Here is a 22,180-nt window from a genome sequence, read left to right as displayed (position 1 = left end):
CAGTGTTTACTGAATCAGTACATGATAATATCTTGTAACCCCAGAGTTTGAGAGCTAGAAGAGGGCTTAAAATAATCTCAATGTACACACCATAGGATTGAGGTTCAAAGGAAACAGACAACTGTTCCAAGGTGGCACTGACTCCCCGGCCAGGATTCAGCATGTTCCCCTTTTTCGTAGTCTCTCTGTGTATTTGCATGCAGCGTTCTAGTTTACAAACGTTTTCTCTCTTATTTTCATGTGGCTGTCCCAGCTGTGCTCTGAGACAACAGAGGCAAGCTAGGTACTGTCCTTATTTTTTCACTACGCAGAAGGAGACCCAAGGGGATTAAAATGCTTGCCCACATTTATACGAGTCACAACTGATAGGTCCAGAATAAGACACAGTTCCTAATTCCTGGTCCAAGGCTCTTTATAATCCACTGACATTCATGAAAGAGGAAGTCTTTGACCTGGATATGGAGAATGGCTAATGTATTCATTTGCTTGGTTGCCATAACAAAGTACCATAAGTCATCGTAACGAAAGACCACAACTGTTTTGTCCATAGAAACAGAAATTTATTGTTTCACAGTTCTGGAATATAAAAGTAAGAAAGCAAGGTGTTGCCAGGGCCAGTCCTCTATGAGGGCTGTGAGGAAAAGATCTGCTCCAGGCCTCTCTATCTGGCTTGGAGATGCCTGTCTTACCCGTGTTTCTCTTTTTCTTCTTTTTTTTTTTTTTTGGTTTTTCTCCGGTACCAGGAACCGAACTCATGACCTTGCGATTGCCAGGCAGGCGCTTTGCCGCTGAACTAAACCCCCAGCCCTTACCCGTGTTTCTCTTCAGATCATTTTCCTGTTATATTTGTCTGTCTCTGGGTCCAAATTTTCTCTCTTGATATCCTTGATATTGACACCAGTTATAATTGTATAGGGGCCCACCCTACTTCAGAATGACTTTTTCTTAACTAATTGTATCTGCACTGTATTTATAAGTAAGGTCACATTCTACGATACTAAGAATTAGGGCTTCTATATATGAATCAGGAGACACAAGTCAATCTATTATGGCCTGGAAGTGACATGGAAGTGAAGAGAGAGATTTTTAGCTGAGATGATTAAAAGGTCACTTAAATCAACAAAGACATGGGCAGAAATGAAATTGGCTTGGAAAGACCAACACTCACTGTAGGAAGCAGTAAGAAAGGAAGAATGGTGAAGTTGACTGGGCCAGGCTTAGGATGGAAATTTCCTCCAAGAATTTTTCCACGTGAAGGGTGTAGCGAGTATCTAAGGACTGCAGAGGCAGAATATGCTTTCAGTCTTTCTGATATCGTGACTTATTCTCCCACTGTTACTCCAAATGCCAAAACAAGTTATTTGAAATAAAGAATAAATCTGTTTCTGTGTAAAAGGTATTCAAAGATATCCATAAATACACTAAGACAGATCAAATAAGATAATCCTTTAAAAATGAGGAAGGAAGGGATGTTACTTCAGTAAGTGAAGAAAACATTCTTCAGCCCCCTGTCACATCTTCTTGGTCATCTTGCTCTCAGCCTCTATCAGACAACTCATCATCACAGGGTCCTACTTTAACCGCATGCAGATGCACTCCTCTGATGTTCTGCCTTGTAGCCTCTGTCAACCTGGGTGACGAAGGCCAGTGGATAAGAGCCCCCAGGCTCCATCCTTAGACAGTTTGGGGAGGCATTCCATAGCTCCAGCAAAGTCAACCTCACACCACTGCCTACAGAAAAGGCCTCAGTCATTCTTTTCAATTTTGTCTTTCTCTCCTTTCATCTCCCATCATCATTTCTCCCAAACATCTGTTTCCTGGGATCACCTTCAGATTAACTATCTATTACCGAGTCTTGCCTCACACCATACTTTTGGAAAAATCTAAACTAAAAGAGTAAAGAATGAGATAAGGGTTAGTTGTAGGGATCTCAGCATTTAAAAGTTACCTAGTGGGACTGGGTACTTGCCCTGAAAGGACTGAGTTCAATAAATGGCTTAGGCTTCTGTTCGGTACCAGGCACTTGGTAGGTGTTGAGAACAGAAAGTAAAGAAAGACATGACCTCTGCTCTCAGGATGTTTAAAATCTGCTGGAAAGGATTTATGCTTTGGAATATTCTCTAGCTCTTGCTGAAACACAAAGAACTATCTTCATTTGATATTTTTGATACACAAGGCCCCAATAATTGCCAAAAAAATTCACCCCACTACTCCTGCCTCAGAACATCCCATCCAGTTTATGACCCAGTTTCCCAGGGCTCCAATTTACATGTGATTCACATAACATCTGTTTAATTTTAAAGTTTATATGGCAGCTTTTCGAAATCCCTGGGACTTTTTCAACTTTTTCCTCTTCCTTCAAACATGAAGAGGATAGAGAAAATTAATTTCCTGTGTAAAAATGTGAGATGACAGAAGGTCTGAGGTTAAACCTATTTACAAAAAAAAAAATCTTTGCCAGTGTTTTTAAAAGTTTGTTTTATTTGAAGAATTCGCTCATCTACCTAGCTTCTAGCATCTCATGGCATTTTACTGTAAAAGAGTTTTGACCTGTAAATAGCAATGGTGAGGGAAAGGGTTCATATTTGTTTTTCCCCAATGTGCAGTGAACTGTTGGCTAATAGAACAATCAATTTGTTTTACTAAATGGTCACCCTGGGAAGTTTCTCCTTTCCCTTTCCCTAGGATTGTCTGAGAACACCATATTCCAGAGCCTCAGGTTGGCCCCAGCAGCCCCTGTCCTCCTGAGGTTTCTGTCCTTTAAAGCGCTAGGTGGTATGAATAGATCTGTGGTTTCATGTCTGATCTGGTCTGAGGCAAGCCAATCTTGGGGCTCCAAAATATACATACCCAAACACACTATCCCCATGGAGGAAGGAGACAAGAGGTGATTCCTTGTCACATTTGCAGGGCAACTGTGGTCATTTTCCTTCCTCCAAGTTTCCATGCAGATGGTAGCTCTGTTCTTTCTCATTATTGTCCGAAATGATTCTTTTCCTTTGGAACTTGCTCTGAGTTTAAGGGTATCCTCTCAGTACATGCAAGCATTCTGCTGCTCTAGGACATCATTGGATTTCAGGAAACATCATGGGCCCTCAGAGACTCTATTTACCTCTGTATCTTGTTCAGCAAGCCAGAACAATTTGCTTTCCTCCCTTCCATGGCACTAGTGTGCCTCTGTCCGCACCTGCTCTCTGGCCATTTCCATTGTGGAGTGTAGCCCTCTACTGCAGCAGCAAGGCCCAAGTCTCTTCCACTTTCAGTCCCCAAACAATCAGGGATTTTGCTATGGGTTGAAATATATTCCCTAAAACATGTGTTCAAGTCATAACTCCTCAAGTCTCTGAATGTGAACTTAATTGGAAATAGTATTGCTGATATAAGTAGTTAAGTTGAGACCATCAATTTTCAAGGTGAGATTTAATCCACTAATCCATTAAGGTGAAGGCCATATGAACATGAGGTATCTATAACCAAGGAAAAGCAAAGACTGCCAGCAAACCACCTGAAGCGAGACATGTGACATGGAACAGATTCTCTCACAGCCCCTAGAAGGAACCAACTCTGTCAATACTTTGACCTTGGACTTCTAGACTCCCAGAAACATAAGGCAATAAATTAGTGTTGTTTAAACTGCCCAGTTTGTGGAACTTCATTATGCCTGCCCTACAAAACAAATATATTCTGGTATTGAACTAAATAAGCAGTACCTCCACCTCACTTGGATGAACTACAGCAAGGTCAAAGGAAAAAAATGCATTAGAAAATACAGCAAAAATATCGGCTTACTACCATTTCATGTGAAATAAGGAAGATCTGTACAAAACAAGATTATTTTGGAATTCAATTGGAAAAATGTTAGCAATTAGGATGCTATTAGCATTCACTAATCTTGACAAAATGGCCCTTGTGTTGTCTAATACTTAAGATAATATTACAAAAATTATTAATTTAATTTAGAATTTGCTCAGTAGAGGCAATGGAAAAGAGGTGGACCTATGGGTCCTTAAGTTAGTTCAAACATTAGCTAATTAGGTAAGACCTTGAGAAACACAAAATCCCTTTCATGTGTTTCCTCAATTACAAAAATGAGAATAGTAATACCTCCTTGCAGAGTTCTTCATAGAAGTGATAAAACAAATTTATGAAGTGTAGTATTCTTCCTCTTCACATGTACCTTACACCTGGTGTGCATTCACCTGGAGTGGAGGAGGAAAGGCGAGGTGGTGGCATAAGGACACTGTAGGCTTTTCACTTCCAATGGGAAACTCTGAGGTAGCCCACCAGCTGATGGCCTAAGAACCATATGGAGGAATAGGTACCTTCTCGAAAACTCTGCTTTCTTAAAACCAAACAATTGATTCAAATTCATTGTCAACATCATAAAGCTCCTCTTTACACAGATAAGCTGGGGGGGAAAGTAATTCATTCAATAAAATAAATCCTAGGAAATAAAATTCATAAGGTCAAAGCCATTTAGTTATTATTTCTATTTGCAAAAGTGGTCCAAGGGAAAGAGGGTGAGGGAAAGGAAAGGGGAAGATATGTAAAAAGATTTAAGCTGTGTTCTGTACATGTACCAAATACCCATAGTTAATGTAAACATTATAGGTCACAAACATGGTCTAAACAGTAATAATGATAATAATAATAACAACAGGGAAAGGAGATCTGCAGATGGTAGGAGAAAGGTAGAAGGTAGATGGGGCTAAAAGAGTCAAGATAGGGTAAGAACATATACTTATTCTCTAAAATGTACATAAGCACATACAGTACGGCAAACATGTACTAATAAAATAAAAATAAATTTTCTGGTAGGACAATGAGGTCACTGTTTTATCTTAAACACACATTTGTGAATTTTCTTTATGAATCAAAGAAAATAATTGTACAGAAAAATAAATATAGTGCTATTTTGAAACTATGGCAAGGGGTCCTTGACATTCAAGATGATCCTCGAAACAGCCCTATTGCTATCTTCAAATGACCACTGCAATGGTTCTCTCTTCAGCGAACAATGCATCCTTACAGACCATCTCCAGAAGGGCCCTAGGATCATTGGTTTGGCCTAGGAGTCCAACTTTAGCCACACAAACAAGGCACATGTGTATGGATATGTTAATGTGTGCATATCTGCATTTGTACTTTTACATATCTGACTATGTACACCCATGTCTGTACACATACACTCACACGCAGGATCAAATCAATCATTATTTTCTTTACTCAAAATATGTATACATATTGAAAGATGAGGGCAAACATAGAAATTCCCAAAGGGTCTAACTTATTCCTTTTAACAACTGCAGTGGTGGCAAACCTATGGCACGAGTGTTATTGTGGTTTTTCTTTAAGTCAAAAGATGTTAACATGGAGTTATTTTTTTCTAAACTAAAACCTCAGTATTAAGGTTTAATTGCAGTGTGGGCACTTTGGGATAAATAAGTGGGTTTTAGGTTGCAGTCTGGCACTCAGTCTCTAAAAACTTCACCACCACTGAACTACAGTAATCTGTTATATACATGTATTTGGATTTACGTAGCCAAATCCATTTTAATAAGTGTTTAAGTTGTTTCCAATAGTTTACTATTACTAAATTGTATTTATGTTTGATACTTGTATAAATGGATCCAAGGGGTTCAATAGAATTCCTGAATTCAAAGGTAACTACGTTTACATTTTGGTAAATGTAGTCAAATTGTTCTCTCAAAAGACTGTACCAATTTAAAATCCTGCCAGCGGTATATGAGAAAATCTACTCTACTAAAAAAGAGCTGGGTGATTTTGTTAATATGGATTAACAGGCTGCACACCCTTAGAAATTCTGATGCAATATGTCCAAGGTAGAGCCAAAAGCATCTGTATTTTTCTTAAGTACCTGAGGGAATTAAAATAATCAATCCAAATCAGAAAGTCTGAAAGTATAGCATATACCATTGCAGGAGGTATCCATTAGCTATGCATCAGTTATTCATCTTACTGAGGATTACTCACATATGTGCTCTGACCTACAAGAAAGTAGCATTTGAAAACCAGCTTGTTTCTAGAGAGACCAGCTCTGCCTGCTGATCCTATTTGTCTACATGTAGCTATGAAATGTCCCAGTTTGCATTGCTTGGATTTGTTTTAAAGCTTTAAAAATTTTTATCCTGACACTTTATTTTAGGGATGATGAAAGAGATAACATATCCTTGCTATTGTTCTACTGGAAGTTCAGTATGTGACTTAAAAATCCTTAGGGCTTTGGAAAAGTTTCATGAACTTAGATGAAGGATCTAACCAGTGAATAATGAAAACCAAAGACATTTGCTCCTACATGAACCATCCCGTTGTGGCAGGAAATTAAATGTTGGGCTGGATCCCTTACCTTGAAGAAGAGATCTGCCTTCAAGTCTTCCCAGTTAACCCCAGAAAGATGTATCTCTGTATCTACCTAGTAAGATAGTACAGAACATCCTTAAATTCAAAGACCCAAAAGATCTTCATAAACTTCCTCAACAGCCTACCCACCAGTTCTCAACCTGGAGCTTTGACAATTACTGTGGCCAGCCTTGGAGGCTTGACCCAATTCGTCTGGGTAGAGCACAGACATAGGTATGTTCTAAAGGTTGTAAGGGATTTAGTGTGCACTAAGACCAATAACCACTGTCAAAACCTGGTATTTATGTAACCATCCTGGCAGGCCTCTAGGCTCTTCTTTGTAATGCTGTGGTTACCTGCAAGAGAAGACAGTGGGAATACAAGAGAAAAGCAGTTAAATAAAACCTAAAGAAGTGTCCTGCTCGGCCTTCTGCCTTCTTTCTCCTCTGTCCCTTAGCTTCACATTCCATGTTGCCTAAAGCCGTGCTCATAGAAAAACTTTCTGGGGATGAGTGACATTAGGTAAGGGGCAGAAACTCAAAGTGTCCCAGAGGTTCAGTAGGCAATATATATATATGAAGGAGCTGTTATACAGGACCATGGCAAACTGCATCCCACCAGCCACTAGTTGGTCCCCAGGGGACATAGACATGAATTGTCAACACCAATGACTCCAAGCAAGTTAGTTTTTCTAACATTGCTAAAACCACAGACTTGTAACTCTACAGATTAGAAAGCTCATAAACTACCATTTTGTTTAGGGTTTTTTTTCAAACTCTGAAAAAGTAAAACAAAAATATATCTGTGAGTCAAAGGAGGTCTAAAGCCATCAAGTTATAACTCTTTTCAAGAAACTACACTTTTCACAGTTCAAATCTGGAAACAAGGATCTTGAGTGAAAACAGAAAAATACAGCTGGGACTCACACTGACAGTTTGGCTAGCTTATTAAATAATCTTAACCAGATTATGTTTTGCAAAACTGTGGGTAGATGGTGCCTTGTTTAAGAGTTAACCCAGATGGACTGGGTGGAGTTGGTTAAAGACCCATCTTTCCTGGAAGTGATTTCCCTTTCATTTCCCCCCATAAAAGTCCAGGTGTGCCTTCCACTGTTACATGTCAGAGAAGAGACTCCTCCCAAACGATCCTCATTCCTCTTTGGTCACCATCTGTGCCCCCAAACTCTGCTTCCAGCAGACACAAAGTTATCAACACCATTAAGACAGAAGCATTTCCCATAATAAATGCAGAATATTCCGCTGATCCCCCTTCCATGTGTTTAAATTGCTGAGATTTTGTTCTCTGGGGAGTAGCCAGTCAACAGACCCAGAGCTGACATATGTAAAGGGTTTGGGAAAACTAGATCATGGCATCAGTTAAATAATACAGGCAAGGAAAATACTTTAAACTAAGTTAACCCCTTGTAGGATGTATAGTTTCCATTTTTTCCTCCATTCTCTAAGTTGTCTTTGTCAATTAAAAGTAAATTAATACATAGATCAAAATATCAAGAAATTAAGAAAAAAAGAAGAAAACTAACTTAAAGAATTAGCATAGGTATATACTAGAGAGGGCTATAGAAAAAACGCCCTATGGCAATCAAGGGTCAGAAAAAAACCTCTCACTTCTATTTCTCTTCCCATGTTTATGAACAGGGGCTAATACTCCCGAATCATACTCTATCTGTTTTCCAAGGGTAAGTGTCACAGCGTAAGATGTATGTTAAATTGGCTTGAAAATTGAGACCTCTATACAAATAGAAGGGATGACAAGGGACTACCTCCAGGATAAAAGGAAACTGTAGAAGATGGGCCCGAAGGGAGTGCCATGACCACTCAGCCAACTGGAGAGTGTCATGTCCTAGAGACTGGCCAGAGCAAGAGGGCTCAGCCTGATTCATACACCCCCTCCTGCCACTGGCACCAGGGTAGACAGCTGACCTTCATTGGTAGCTGCCAGGCTAAAAACATAGGACCGTTATGGTGGAAAGATTCTTGTTTCTTACATTTTTCCAGCCTCTGACAACACGGGCATCCCCAGCCCACTACAGCCACTTCAAAACCTGAGAATTGTGACACCATCCACTGGGTTTTCTTTACTACAGTAGCCATGTGGCTAACAAGAAATGGACTCAGTTTGATTACTGAGTTCTGTCATAGTTTAGATCTAAAAATGTCCCCTTAATATCTTGTGTATTCAGAAACAGGACTTTTAAAAGGTGAGTAGATCATGACTATGCTAGCCTCATTAATGGGTCAATCAATTGATGAGTTTATAACTGACTATTAGGAAGTTTGGCCCAGTTGGAGGAGGTGGGTCACTAGGGAGCATGCCTGTGAAGATTGTATCAATTACTGGTGTTCCTCCCTTGTGCTCCACTTCCCAGCCACCACAAAATAAATAGCTTTGCTCTGTCACACCCTCCTGCCATGATGTCTCTGTTTTAGAGCCTGCCAATCATGGACTGAAGTCTCTGAAATATGAGCCTAATAAATATTTCCTCCTTTAAGTTATGTGCACTAGGTATTTTGGTCACAAAAGCAAAAGGCTGACTATACATTCATCAATGTTTTAACCCATTTATGAATTCATAGCTGAGTGGGCTATTAGGAGGTAAGCCTAATTAGAGGAAGTGGGTCATGACCTTGGGAAATTACTCATCTCTTTCCCTCTGGCTCTTCTACCACTCTCTGCTTCCTGACTGCAATAGGATGAGTAGCTTTTCTCTACTAGGTGCTCTCCTATCATACCATTTCCGGCGTATAGCCAGCTAATCATGGACTGAAACCTCTCAAACCATAAGCCAAAACAAACCTTTCACCCTTTAATTGTGTATGTTAAATATTTTGTCCAAGGAATGGAAAGATGACTATGACAAAACTGTACACCTACTTACTCCTAGTATGGCTTCATACTAGGAAAAATGAAGTAGTCACAATTGTTCCATTCCCCCAAAATCCTCAGAAAAACTATCTTTGTCTGTGTTAGAAGGGACAGAGATCCACTCAAAGAGAAAACTGTAGGCCCTCAAAGTGCAGGAGAAAAGAGTATGAGAATGGTGGACATCCACCCCTTTAAGCTATTATGGTTAGAATAGGAACTTTGAAGGAGGAGCAGAGTTGCCAGGATTCTACAATGAGAAATAAGAATTCTTAGTTCATCACATAATTTGAGCCTCCTTTGCTGCCTGTAGAAGCATTAAAGATTTAATGGGTGTTCAATTAATTTTTTTTAGATTTGAACTTTTTTATTGAATTTTCTGAATATGATTGTTAAGACTGATTAGGAGAATCAATTTATTCTGAGTTACAAGCAGAAGAGTTAAAGCACAGAGAAGTACTAATTTGTTAAAGTGATGATATATATTCTTTTGGTGATAGGCAATTAGTGTAATAAGAGACCATATGGCCAGAGCACCAAGTTAAAGCACTGTAAAGGACAGAGAATCAAAAGGGGCTTTGACAGCAGAAAGGGCTTTACTATGTTGCAGGTGAGGAGCCCACAGTTTGCTAAGATATACAAAAACAGCACAAAAAAGGAAGGAACATCCTACATAATCCACAATGGCCATTGTAGCTCAGAGCTTTCCTAAGTACTAAGTACTTTCAGAAGTATTACTGTTATAGTCTTCATAAAACTATATGTCCAAATATCACTCCCATATTATACAGATTAGAAAACTGAGTTTTAGTTTCAAACCTTGCTTAGCTGTCAGAATCAGATCTCTGACTTGGCTAAGGGGTCTTTCCAGCACACTTGATCTTAAAGAAGATCTAGGATCTGCTGGGCCTCTCATGTGCTCTATCACTGAGCTCTGTGGCATCCAACATTTGTCCATGAGGTAAGTGAACCAGCAAGAAATGTTAACAGGAAGAAAAAACTCTGAGTGAAAGCAAGAGGACAGGAATGAGTAATGAGGAAGATTAGTTGATAGAAGGCCTTGGGAGGAGAATGGAGATGGTTTGTCCTATATCCTGCAGGCAGTGGACTGAGTACGATGTAGAGATATCTGCATACCCACCAAACTACAAGTCCTAAGGTTTTCTGGGCTTTAAAGGATAAAAAAATCTCAGACAAGGCCCCTATACTCATTCTCTTGTGAAAAATAATGAAAACATTCCCTCAAGAGAGCATCTATCTGCAACAACTAATGCTTTTTGGAAGAAAGCAATTCACCCATGAAGAGAGGAATAAAAAGATGCATACATTGAGATAGTTATGCCACTGCTGGTGAGAAAGATGTCAACGTACCATCAGTTTAAACACCAAGGTGAAAAGTATAAGGAAATTTGAGAAGTCTAATTGCATACCTCTCAGAAAGCAAGGCCACAGAAGAAACAAAAGTATTTGCATTGAGCATCAGAAAAATAATTTTCTCCTCCTCCCATTCTCAGCCTTATCAGAGTAGGAAATCAGACACTGCGTCTCAACCATTCTCAAAAGTATTTTCTTTTGTGAATTTGACCCCCACAGACACACACACATACACACACACGTGCAGAATTATTCCACCTGATGGTCAAGAAAAAGACAAAAATCACTGCTTTTGCTAAAGGGTAAGTATTCATTTGACTACTTCTATCTCTCTTTTCTTTCAGACTTGCAAGCAAGTAGAAGTTAAAACAAGTCAAGTTTCAAATCTTGATAATACAGCTATATTGAGAGCACAGACAGGTGAAAATAGAAAGAAAACATGGTGGATTGAAAGTTCTAGATTTTTTTCTAGATTAGCTTTAAAAAAACAAGTCATGATAATTATAAGCTAACCATGAACTTTGCCCTACCTTCTACTGTTTCCCACTTGTCTTTTCCCAAGGAGTTCTTTTGGACCCTGTGTAATGATGACCCCCTTATTTTTTCATACATTAACCTTTCTGGCAAGGCATCGCACACTGCTTCCCTGCTGGTCACCAACTGGGTGATGGTGATAAAACAATACTTAATTAGTGTTGAGAAGGTGATGGAGCTTTGATCAATGCTCAGCATATGAGCCAGGCATCCCAATATCTTGTGCAGAAAAATGTAACAGGATAGGATGCAGGACTATTTAATTAATGGGAGAACCCTTCAGATAAAAAGATAAAAACAAGAATCCCAAAACAATTAGTATCAAGTTGAAATCCTCTCCTATCAAAGAAAAGGAGGCTGATGGAGATGTAGGTCGTCCCTTCTGTATCTGGACACTGGGGTGGGGGCTTAACCACCTGTGCAGCCTTAATAACTCTTTGAAATGGAAGATTCATTACTATTTTACCCAGGAAGAGCAGTGAGACCATAACAAGTACCCAAGGTCACCCAAGGTTTCTACACTTCAGGCATGGTAGTTGTGCTCACCCACTCATTCAATGATCATTAATTTATTAAGCATCCATTCTGACAGGCTCTGTGTTAGGCACTATAGATATAAAGTTAAATAAAACAATTTCTCATTCATGAAAAGCTTACATCATGTGTCTACTGTGGTTTCCCAACAGAGAAAAATCTTCAAACGTCACAGCCTAGTGACTTCTCCCCAACAGACAAGGACATTGTCTGTAACTAGTGTACTCTTTTTCCCTTTGTTCTTTCCCTCTTTCCTACTTCCTTCCTTTTCTTTTTCCAAAGGGAGGAAAAAGTTATGAGACTCAGTATAGATGCTATAGTCTAATGTATGATTATCCCTGGCAATAGGATGTTCCAAAACAGTGTTCCTCATAGGACTATGACTATTCGAGATGGAGTTCCAAAAGACACAAAAATAATCAAGGTTCCATTGTCAAGTAAGATATAAAACTGAGTGCACACCACTCCCCTCTAATGATTCATAATACACGTCAGTGTTGTAAAGGCTCCCAGAAGAACTCGCTTCTCATTGCTCAACACAGCATCCTCCAAATTCCTCTAAGCATTGGAGTACTTCATTAACAATCTGAAGAACAGTTACCAAATATTAGCATTTAGAAAGAAGAATTGCGCTAAGCCTTAGTTCAATACTTTAACTTGGGGAAAAGATGGGAACCTTTACTTCAACAGGAGGTAGCTCCTTGCAGAGGAGACAGAATTTGATATCAAAAGATCATGGTTCAAGTCTACAGTCTGGGGCTGGGGTTATAGCTCAGCGGCACAGCACCTGCCTGCCAAGCACAAGGTCCTGGGTTTAAGTCCCAGTACCAAAAAAAAAGTCTATAATCTGGACATACAAGCTAAGTACACTGGACCAAATTACTTCATTGTTCTTTGAACTTTTGCTTCTTTATGTAGTAAATGCATTGGGTAATACAAGCCTTGCACTTATTTTTGGAAGAACTATAGAATATATATAATATCTATAGAATATATATCTTTTAAATCTCTACAGCTAGAAAAAAAGTCCACAAAAATGATGACTATTTTAAAATATAGGATACATAATACTCACAATTTAAAAGATGTGTATCCGATTGTTCTGATTTATTAATATCAGCAAGCTGCCAACCTTCCACATTTTGCCAGAGAACTTTGAAGAAATGCCATATAGTTTTAAAAACAACTGACAAGGATCTTTCCTACAAGAAATACTTTCACAAGACAACTGACTTTTATAGTGGTCACCATCATAGTTTAAATAACTTGACTAAATTGTAAAAGGGTACAATAAATTACACAAAAGGAAAAGAAAACTTTACATGAGCAATTATTTTACCCTTTATTTTCTCCATAGCATTTTCTCTTGTGTTTGTAGTGTACTTGTTTCATTATTTCACTGCTATTTCTCTTTCTTTCCACATGCATTTTCTTTTATCTTTATCACATAAATCAAACATTTTAATATAAATGTTTCTAATTATCAAAATAAAGAATGAGACAGAATTTTTTGATACTTCATTATCTAAAAGCAAGAATTTAGTAGGTTATACTCCATAATCCGCCGTACCCCCATTTCCTGTCTTTCTTTAATATGATTCAATAAAAGCAAGAATATAGTTGCAAATAATTTTAACATAGAGGTCTTTTCTTGCAACACTTATGTTAGACATTTGTATTCAACATTTACTATACTTACAAAATTACCTAACAATCTTTTATTTATTTCAATTAAGAATACTATGAAGAAGAAAGCAAATTTTTAATTATAATTAGATTAAGGTGATCTTCAATGATAGTGCCAAAAGCCTGCAAATATTAATCCTATTTTTTAAAAAATATGCTCAATAAATAAAAATGTATGTGTCTTGAAAACTCTACTCCAAAATATTAACAGGTATGGCTGGAAGGAGAAATCATGACTGATTTTTAAATACTTTGCCTACCTTAAATTTTCCAGTTTTTCCTACAATTGAATACATAGATTTGTTTGATAAAGAAAAATGGGCTGCTAGATTTTTTTTTAAAAAAGATGACTGAGTACTTACATTTATAAACCTTGCCCCCAAGAAGCTCCATGTATTAAAATAGCAATAAAATTATTTTAATAAAGTCATTAACAAATTAGAACAAAGGGAACAGAAGAAAGAAAAACAGAAACAAAATTTTGGAAGCTGGAAAACAGATGGTGCGTGGTAATTGACTTAGCAGACACGAGGAGGCTGAATCCTGGGATGACAGTCGGAAAAGCCATGAACAACCCAATTTACCCTGCGGAACACCCGAAAGACTAAGAAACTGGAGGCAGCAGGTACCTCCATAAGAAGGAGGTAAAGGTCAGTGTAAAGAAAGATTTGTACCTGTCCATTTAAGCAGTAATTAGATCCTCAAGACTCTCGACTGGGTTAGTTAATCAAGCAACTACACATCCCTCCCTCCAACCCCTGCATAATACTGGACCTTGATTCTCTAGAAAGGTTATAACACAAGGTTCTGGACAAGAGCATATCAGCTACAGGTGAGGGCAAGAGCACTGGACCATACCAAAAATAAACAGGTTAAGGACACTCTCACTACCTACATACCTGCTGCCAGTCCCCTGCCTTAGAAATTTCCCAAAGTGGACAACAGGTCTTAAAGTGCCCACAGCTCAGACCCCAGGGAAATAGCCCAGGGAAATACCCCGTCATCTCAAAGTAAATGACACCAACTATGAGTAAGCCACATCCAAGAGCTCCTCAGCTGTGAGCTGCTTTGAGGCAGTAAGAAGAACATAAACACTCAATAGAAAGCAAAGCAAAATTACCACATATGTGGTATGTGCAAACCAGAAAGAAAAATCCCTGTACTTCTGTTCTGAAAAGTAGCAATATAAATATGTGACAGAGATGTGGAGTTAAATGCTAAAAGAACCTGTTGAAAGAGCTAAACATAGTCACCTCTGAGAAGGTAGAGATGATGAGCTGTGGGGCCAGGTGACAGTGTCTGCTGCCCTTCCTAGCAAGCTTTACAGAACTGTTTGATTCATTAAATGATGCAAAAGAATAAATAAGGAGAGTGTGATTGTGTCATTCATTAAAACACAATGGAAGTCTTAATGAATTAAAAAGAGTCCACATTTATTAAACACAATACAGTAAAATTAGATTTTAATATGTCAGGATTTAAAGATTAACTACCTTTCCTCATATGAACTCTTAGTAAACAAGGCGGGACAAAGAGAGAACAATCCTACACCATGAGTTCACCTCTATACTTAACCATGGGTTAAAACAAACTCGGCCCCTGTCAACCAGCTCTGTATGAAATAACTCAGTAACAGTGGAGAGAAGGAGCTTTAAGATCTACATAAGCCTTCAGGTCAAGAGCTGGGTTGCCCATCAATTCACTCAAAGTTTAATTTTCTCTTATATCACAAGCCAGACAACTTCCAGGAGAGTTGCAAAGTCATATATTTTTACCAGGAATTAGGGAGAACAGAGGGGATGCAGGGATGAGGAAAGGTGATCAGTGGGTAACAAGTTACAGTTAGATGAGGAAGAAGTTCGGGTGTGCCAGTGCCAAGTAGGGTACCTTACATGAGGACTTTGGTTGTTTTCACCATAAAACACTAATAGATGGGGCCAGGGATTTAGCTCAGTGGTGTAGCACCTGCCTGGCAAGAGTGAGGTCCTGAGTTTGATTCCCAATACCCCTCAAAACAACTGTGATAGATGACTGAGAAGATGTACATATATATGTATCTAAACATCACACAACACCCCATTGACATGTACAATTTTTATATTTTACTGCATTAGTTAAAATAAATACAATTCTTAAAGTACTCATACATAACTTAAAACATAGTGTATGGAAACACAGGATATGGCTAACACAGGCTATTCAAAATAAAAAGCAATGAGTAAATTACATAGTAAATATTAGCATATTTGAATCCATAAAATTTTTAGTATGTGAATGTCTAAAAAAGAACACACATAAATGTAAATGTTTAATAACCAATTAGGGAAAATAGCCATAAATAGGAAAGATAGTTAATATTTAAATAGAGTTATTATCAATTAACAGGAAAAGTACAAAAGTATCAATAGAGAAAAGAAGAAAGAGGTGGGCATAGCGGTACACACCTGCAGTCCTAGCACTCTGGGGGGCTGAGGCTGGAGGATCACAAGTTCCAGCACAGCATGGGCAACTTAGCTACTTAGTGAGACCCTGTTTCAAAATAGATGGTGGTGATGATTGGTGATGATGATGATGATGATGATGGTGATGATGATGGTGATGATAATGGTGATGATAAAGAGCTGGAGGTATAGCTCAGTACACAGAGCCTGTGTTTGATCCCTAGTGAGAAAGGGAAGGGAAGGGAAGGGAAGGGAAGGGAAGGGAAATGAAGGGGAGGGGAGGGGAGGTAGGAAAGAAATAAGAAAGGATGTAGGGAGGGAAGGAGGGAACAGAAAACTTATGAACAACTAAAGTGGACACTAGATATGTGAAAAATGAAAATCATGTTTATCTACTAATATTTTTAAATGCAAATTAAAACTACAGTCAGACTGAAATCAATTTTGAAGGTAATACTTAATACCAGTAGTGAGAAAAGGAAGTGCTGTCAGATATTATTATTGGAAATTCAACTTGGAAAGCTATTTGGAAAAATGTACTATGCATCACAAAAATGCTCATATTTTTAAATCAATAATACCACTTCTAGAAATCTATCCTAAGTAAATGAGAGACATAGTAAAACATTTACGTACAAAAATATTTATCACCCAGTTAAAATCCCAAGGTCAGGAAAAGATTCAGTAAATTATAATAGGGTTCTGTAATAGAATCTTAGATAGAAATTAGAGGTCATATTTCTTAAGAATATTTGGTAACAGAGGTTGATGTTTATGATAAAGTATTAATGCTAAAAACACATGGTACAAATTACATACAGTAATGATTCCAATTTTCAGTATATGCATATATCAAATTTTGTTATATGTGCATACATATTCTTTATGTCTATTCAAAAACACTGGAAAGAAATATATGAAAATTAATAGTAGTTAACCTGAAGTAAAAGGATCACAAGTGAATTCTAGTTTCCTTTTACTTTTCTGCATTTTCCAAACATTTTTTAGTGAATATGAATTACTTTCAAGTGAAAAATGTAATAGAAACAAAGCAGTAATTTTCTTTACCACAAAAATATAAACACTAAGTACTCTGTAAAAATTTGGTCACAGGTTGTACTGAAGTTTTCTTTTCTATGTTTTCCTTAGTACATATTTTCAGTACATGATGTTTACATTCATCTTGGGGACTAGGTACATGTACTTAACATATCTTCTTTTCAGTCCCTTGCCCTCCCTACCTTTGTCCCTCCATCTCTAGATTCCTTCCTCCTATTTTCTTTCTTTTTTTGTTCATGCTTGTGACATATAATGATTGTGGTTTGTGGATAGTGGGTACACGTACATGACACATCTTAAGTCTTTGTACCAACATGACACTTAAAAAATTTGGGATTCCAGATTAAATATGCTCAACCAGTAAAGTCTATGCAAATATTCCAAAACCCAAGACATCTGAAATGTTTAAACACTTCTACTCTCAAGTATGCCAAGTGAAAGATATTCAGTTTATATTCTTTTTCAATGCACAAGTTTTAATACCCATGTAGTCAAATTTGTCTACTTTTTCTTGTGTTGCCTGTACCTTTGTCATCATATCTAGAATACATTACCAAATCCAGTATCAGAGAGTTTTTCCCTATGTTTTCATCTAAGATTTTTATACTTTTAAGTCTTTCACTTAGATCTTTGATATATTTTGAGTTAATCTCTATAAGTGGTGTTAGGGTCCATTCTTTTACAAGCTAATATCTACTTTTCCCAGGAATATTTGTTTAGTAGAATCTTTACTTTTTTCAATCTCCTACTCAGAGAGAAAAATCATATTTCAATAAATTATCCCACGTTATACTTATATAAGTATTATGTATATCTTTGGAGAAAAACTTTTGGCACCTTCAATATTTGAAGCACCTGCATATGAAAATCAGTAATTGTTTGTAGAAATTAGCATTTTATGCTATTATAATAACCCTTAACACAAACCAGAGTGGTTTCAGTAAATGAGTGAATGACAGTTTCTAGCTACAGTTATATAATTTTTAATTGAGATATCATGTATTTACACTACTTTTCTCTCAAATAATATTATGCTAGATCCTTTCAACAAATTATTTTCAGCCTAAAAATTATTAAATGTTAATATCATCAAGACTCAGCTAAACCGAATGTGAGATCTGGTGGCAGTAGTAAAGGCCTCTCCAACCACTGTCCATACCTAGATCAACATAAAACGGACCTTGACAGCTTTATAGCCATGTTAAATTGCTTAGCAGTTTTGTGATTCAGATAAAAGGTCCAGTTCAGAGGGACCAAAATTCAACAGTTGCTTCCATATGAAATACATAGAGAACCTGAAAGCCAGGTCTGCAGAAAGAAAAGCAAACTGTCTTGAACAGCATGCAACCATCTTAAGTGAGTATTTGTCCCGTAAAAGTAGATTGACTGCAGTCCCTTTGGGACTTGTGTGGTTAATTGTCCTTTCTACAAACCATGGTAAAGATCCAGTGTGCATTGGCCCCAGCACCTGCCACAGAAACAACACATGACTTAACCCAAAGTCCTTGGTTTTCAACAGGATGCTTATGGCTCAGATTATTCGTGGGGTGGCTCTCCTGTGACGATTGAAACAAGGTGGTAATACTTTACATATGTCTGTGCCATGGGCAGTTTTCATGGCACAACTTGAAATTTCTTATAGGAAGACCCAGCCTAGGCTAAGTGAAAGGGACAAAGGTTTCAACTGAATAAAAGAGTGCATCTTTGGAAGGAAAACTTTGTAGGCTGTAAATCAGAAGGTAAAAAGAGCAAACTGAATCACAACATAAAATTTTGTGTGTGATGATATGGGAATGGTGGAAAAATATTTCCACTGAATGTGTCTCTTAATTAGCTCATGTGTGTATATCCTCAGTATATCTACATATCTTAAAGGACTCACAGGGGTGCAATTTTATGTTCAAGGTACAAAAAGTAATCACAAAATACAGTGAATGTCTAAAGTGTTTAAAATTTTACAGTAAAAAGCACATTGCACTTAATCTCCTCAAAATACTCCCTCTTGCTTAAAACATATTTATCCTGTCACTCCTGCCACTTTCCAAGGCAGTTCTGGCACTCAGCTCTCACGTCTTCAGCTGTGCTCTTGTGGCTTGATGTCCAGAACTGATTCAAAGCATTTATTTTTTTACTCATAATTTGGACTTTGAGAAAGAGCCAGAAGTCACATGGTGCCAGATCTGATGAATTAAGGTGGATTAGGCCACACTATAATGTGTCCTTTCTACTGGATGGCATTGTCTTTATGCTGGATGATACTCAGCAGCAGTAATGTTTGTTTGATGTTTGTTGTTTTACCACACTGTACAAAGGCACTCACAAAAAAGGACTTTCAGGACTGCTTCAGAATGTAGCAAGAATGAGAGATAAATGTGTTCAAAGTGAGAGGGAATATTTGGGGGAAGATTAATGGCATTTTATTTTTAATTTAAACACACACCACAATTTGTGATCAACCCTTGTAGATATAGTCTTAAAATGTGAAACAGCCCATGGGTCTATTTTTTATTAAAATGATGTTTAAAGAAAAATTAAAATTTATATAATATTTTTAGTATATAGTGCTCAATATGTAGCCCTTAATAGTTATGGCTTAAGGCATTCTGGGTTTGAGAATTTCCCTTAAAAAATACCCATCTTCACTGAAAATACTATATGTAAAATGCATTCAAACACTATAAACTTTCCAGAATTTTGTACTTTTTACTTCTTTACTTAGAGATCACAAAACTTCAACTATATTGAATATATGTAGGAACGTACCTAGAATTTTTAAAGGCCTTCTGTTTTTTTTTTTGTTTGTTTGTTTGTTTTTGTTTTTGGTTTTTCTCCGGTACCAGGAACTGAACTCACGACCTTGCGCTTGCCAGGCAGGCGCTTTTGCCGCTGAGCTAAATCCCCAGCCCCTAAAGGCCTTCTGTTTTAAAGAAAAAAAATATATGTCACAGATCTATAGTATTTTATACTTTGGAGAGGCAACAGAAATAAAAACTTTCTAAATATCATACAAAACATTAGTGCTTCTATGTCCAAATGTACATTTTGTTGCATTAGAATTGACTTCCTGGACAACTCACCCACACTCATATCATGTATAGCATTACAGAGAAAGATCCTTAGATGAAATCATCAAATACATGTGAATGTTTAATTGATTAAAGCTCTTATGTTTCTATGTCTAGGTGGGTTTTCCATTTCTTATATATTTCTTAAAAGCTGAAACTAGCAAGGTGTCTCAAAAATTTGCATTTGTCATGAAAATTAGAGAAAAAAGACTCACCACAAATCTAATACAGATTCTTGAAATAAGGCCAAGGGAATCACCCTTTCAAATGGAGGATCAATTACATTAGATTACAGCTGGTCTGTAAGCATCTGAAAGATAAGGACTCCACCTTACTCGTCCCTTCATCTATGTTAAAATGTATGTAAGTTTTTAAACGTCCATGATGACAATTACAAGAAACAAAGCAAAACATGTTAAAGCAATGCCTACAGAGCCATTCAAGAATTTATACATCACCTAGTCTGTGTTCCTTCATATGCTAAATAATGTAAAAGTAAAAGAAAAATACGCAATACAGTATTGGCTCTTGAGAGGCAGGACCGAGGCAAGTGTGAAAAGCATGAAGAAGAAATCAGACAGTTCTGAGTTCCGGTTCATCCTTCTCCCCTTGAGTGAGTTATTAACAGCTCTGAGCTTCTACCTTCTCAGCTCTAAAATGATACAATGATACTTTGCAGGGTTGTGACACTTTAAGGTGATTTGCACAATTAACGTGCTTATCCTACAATAAGTACTTAATAAACTGTAACCACTACTGGATATAAAGGTTTGAAAAATAAAATTAACAGAAAATTAGGAGAGAATGCGTAAACACTGAACCACATAGAACTTTCTGCAAGTACAAACAATAATCTAGCCCCCTCCTCAAAAAAAAAAAAAAAAGAACCACATAGGTTTGAGCAGTCAGGTGACTCTCTGAGGGAAAGGTAAGGGGAGCCCTGAATTTTGAGGGACAGACAAGTTAATCCTAAGCAGGGAGAAAGACAGTGTAAATGGAGGCCAGCCACACAACAGAGAACGGTGGTCGCCATGCAGCAGAGCATGGTATGAGGGGCAAACACAGGAAAGAGCTACCTTCATAGGTAGTTTAATGCCGTTCATCTGCTTCTCAAAATATGCTGGAGAAAAGTCTGCTCTGTGGTTTTTGTCTAAGTGATACTCTTCCCAAATTTACCAAGATTAGAGAATGAGAATTATAATTTCTCTAATGAAGGTTATTTGGAAGGAGCAAAAGGAGGAGGACGAAAGCTGGAGGAGGAAAGAGAAGGAGAGAAAGAGAACGAGAAAAAGGAAAAGAGCAGAAAAAGAGAGTTAAGGGATTCTCTTTAGAAGAATTCTTTCTTTGGGGAGAGATGCGTACTGAGGTTCAAAGTCAGAACCTCACATATTCTAAGCACATGATGGACACGATCTACCACTGGGTTGCCACAGATTTGTCCTATAATTCTTTTTTTTTATTTTATGGAAAAATTAAAACAAATTTCAAAACAAAAATAATAACAATAGTTAATACTTTGTGTATTTTTATCTTCAAAGTAGTTACTCAGAGTAAAAGGGTATGGGCAAAAAAAAAATTCCCCAAATGATATTAGCACAAACCTTTCTTTTCAATGAACTAGGAGAAACTAGTAGTATAACTATCTTCTATTTTTCCCTCTTTTCCCATCTTTCTTTTCCCATTTCCTCTACCCTACTTTCTCTTTCTTTTGAACAATTTCTTCCCATTTCACAATATCTATTATACATTTTGGACCTTATTTACTCTTACAGTTTCTCAGACCAGGGAGATAGTAGAATTCATACATGTAAATCTGATTTATTTAACTTATAATACAGTCTCAAGTTGCATCCAGCTACCTATAAAAGTCTCAAGATTATCCTTCTTTATGGTTCAGTAGTACTCCAATGTAAAAAAAAAGACCACATCTTTTTTATCCACCCCCCAGCTGATGAACATTTGAGTTTCTTCCAAGATTTATCTATGACAAATTGTGCTGCTATTAACATGGGTACACATATATTGCTGTGGTATGATGCTCTTAATTCTCTTAGAAGAACACCCAGGAGGGGAAAAGCTGGATTAAGGGAGACTTCTAAGCCAGTTTTGTGAGGAATCTCCACATTGATTTCCACAATGGTTTCACCAGTCTACACTCCTATCAGCAGTGGAAAAGTGTTCCTTTTTCCCCACATCCCCTCCAGCACTTGTTATTGATTGATTTCTTGAAGATAGCCATTCTTTCTG

Source organism: Chinchilla lanigera, unplaced genomic scaffold (genome assembly GCF_000276665.1).
Source record: "Chinchilla lanigera isolate Chin_1 unplaced genomic scaffold, ChiLan1.0 scaffold00033, whole genome shotgun sequence".
Lineage (NCBI taxonomy): Eukaryota > Metazoa > Chordata > Mammalia > Rodentia > Chinchillidae > Chinchilla > Chinchilla lanigera.
This window is presented reverse-complemented; position numbering follows the sequence as displayed.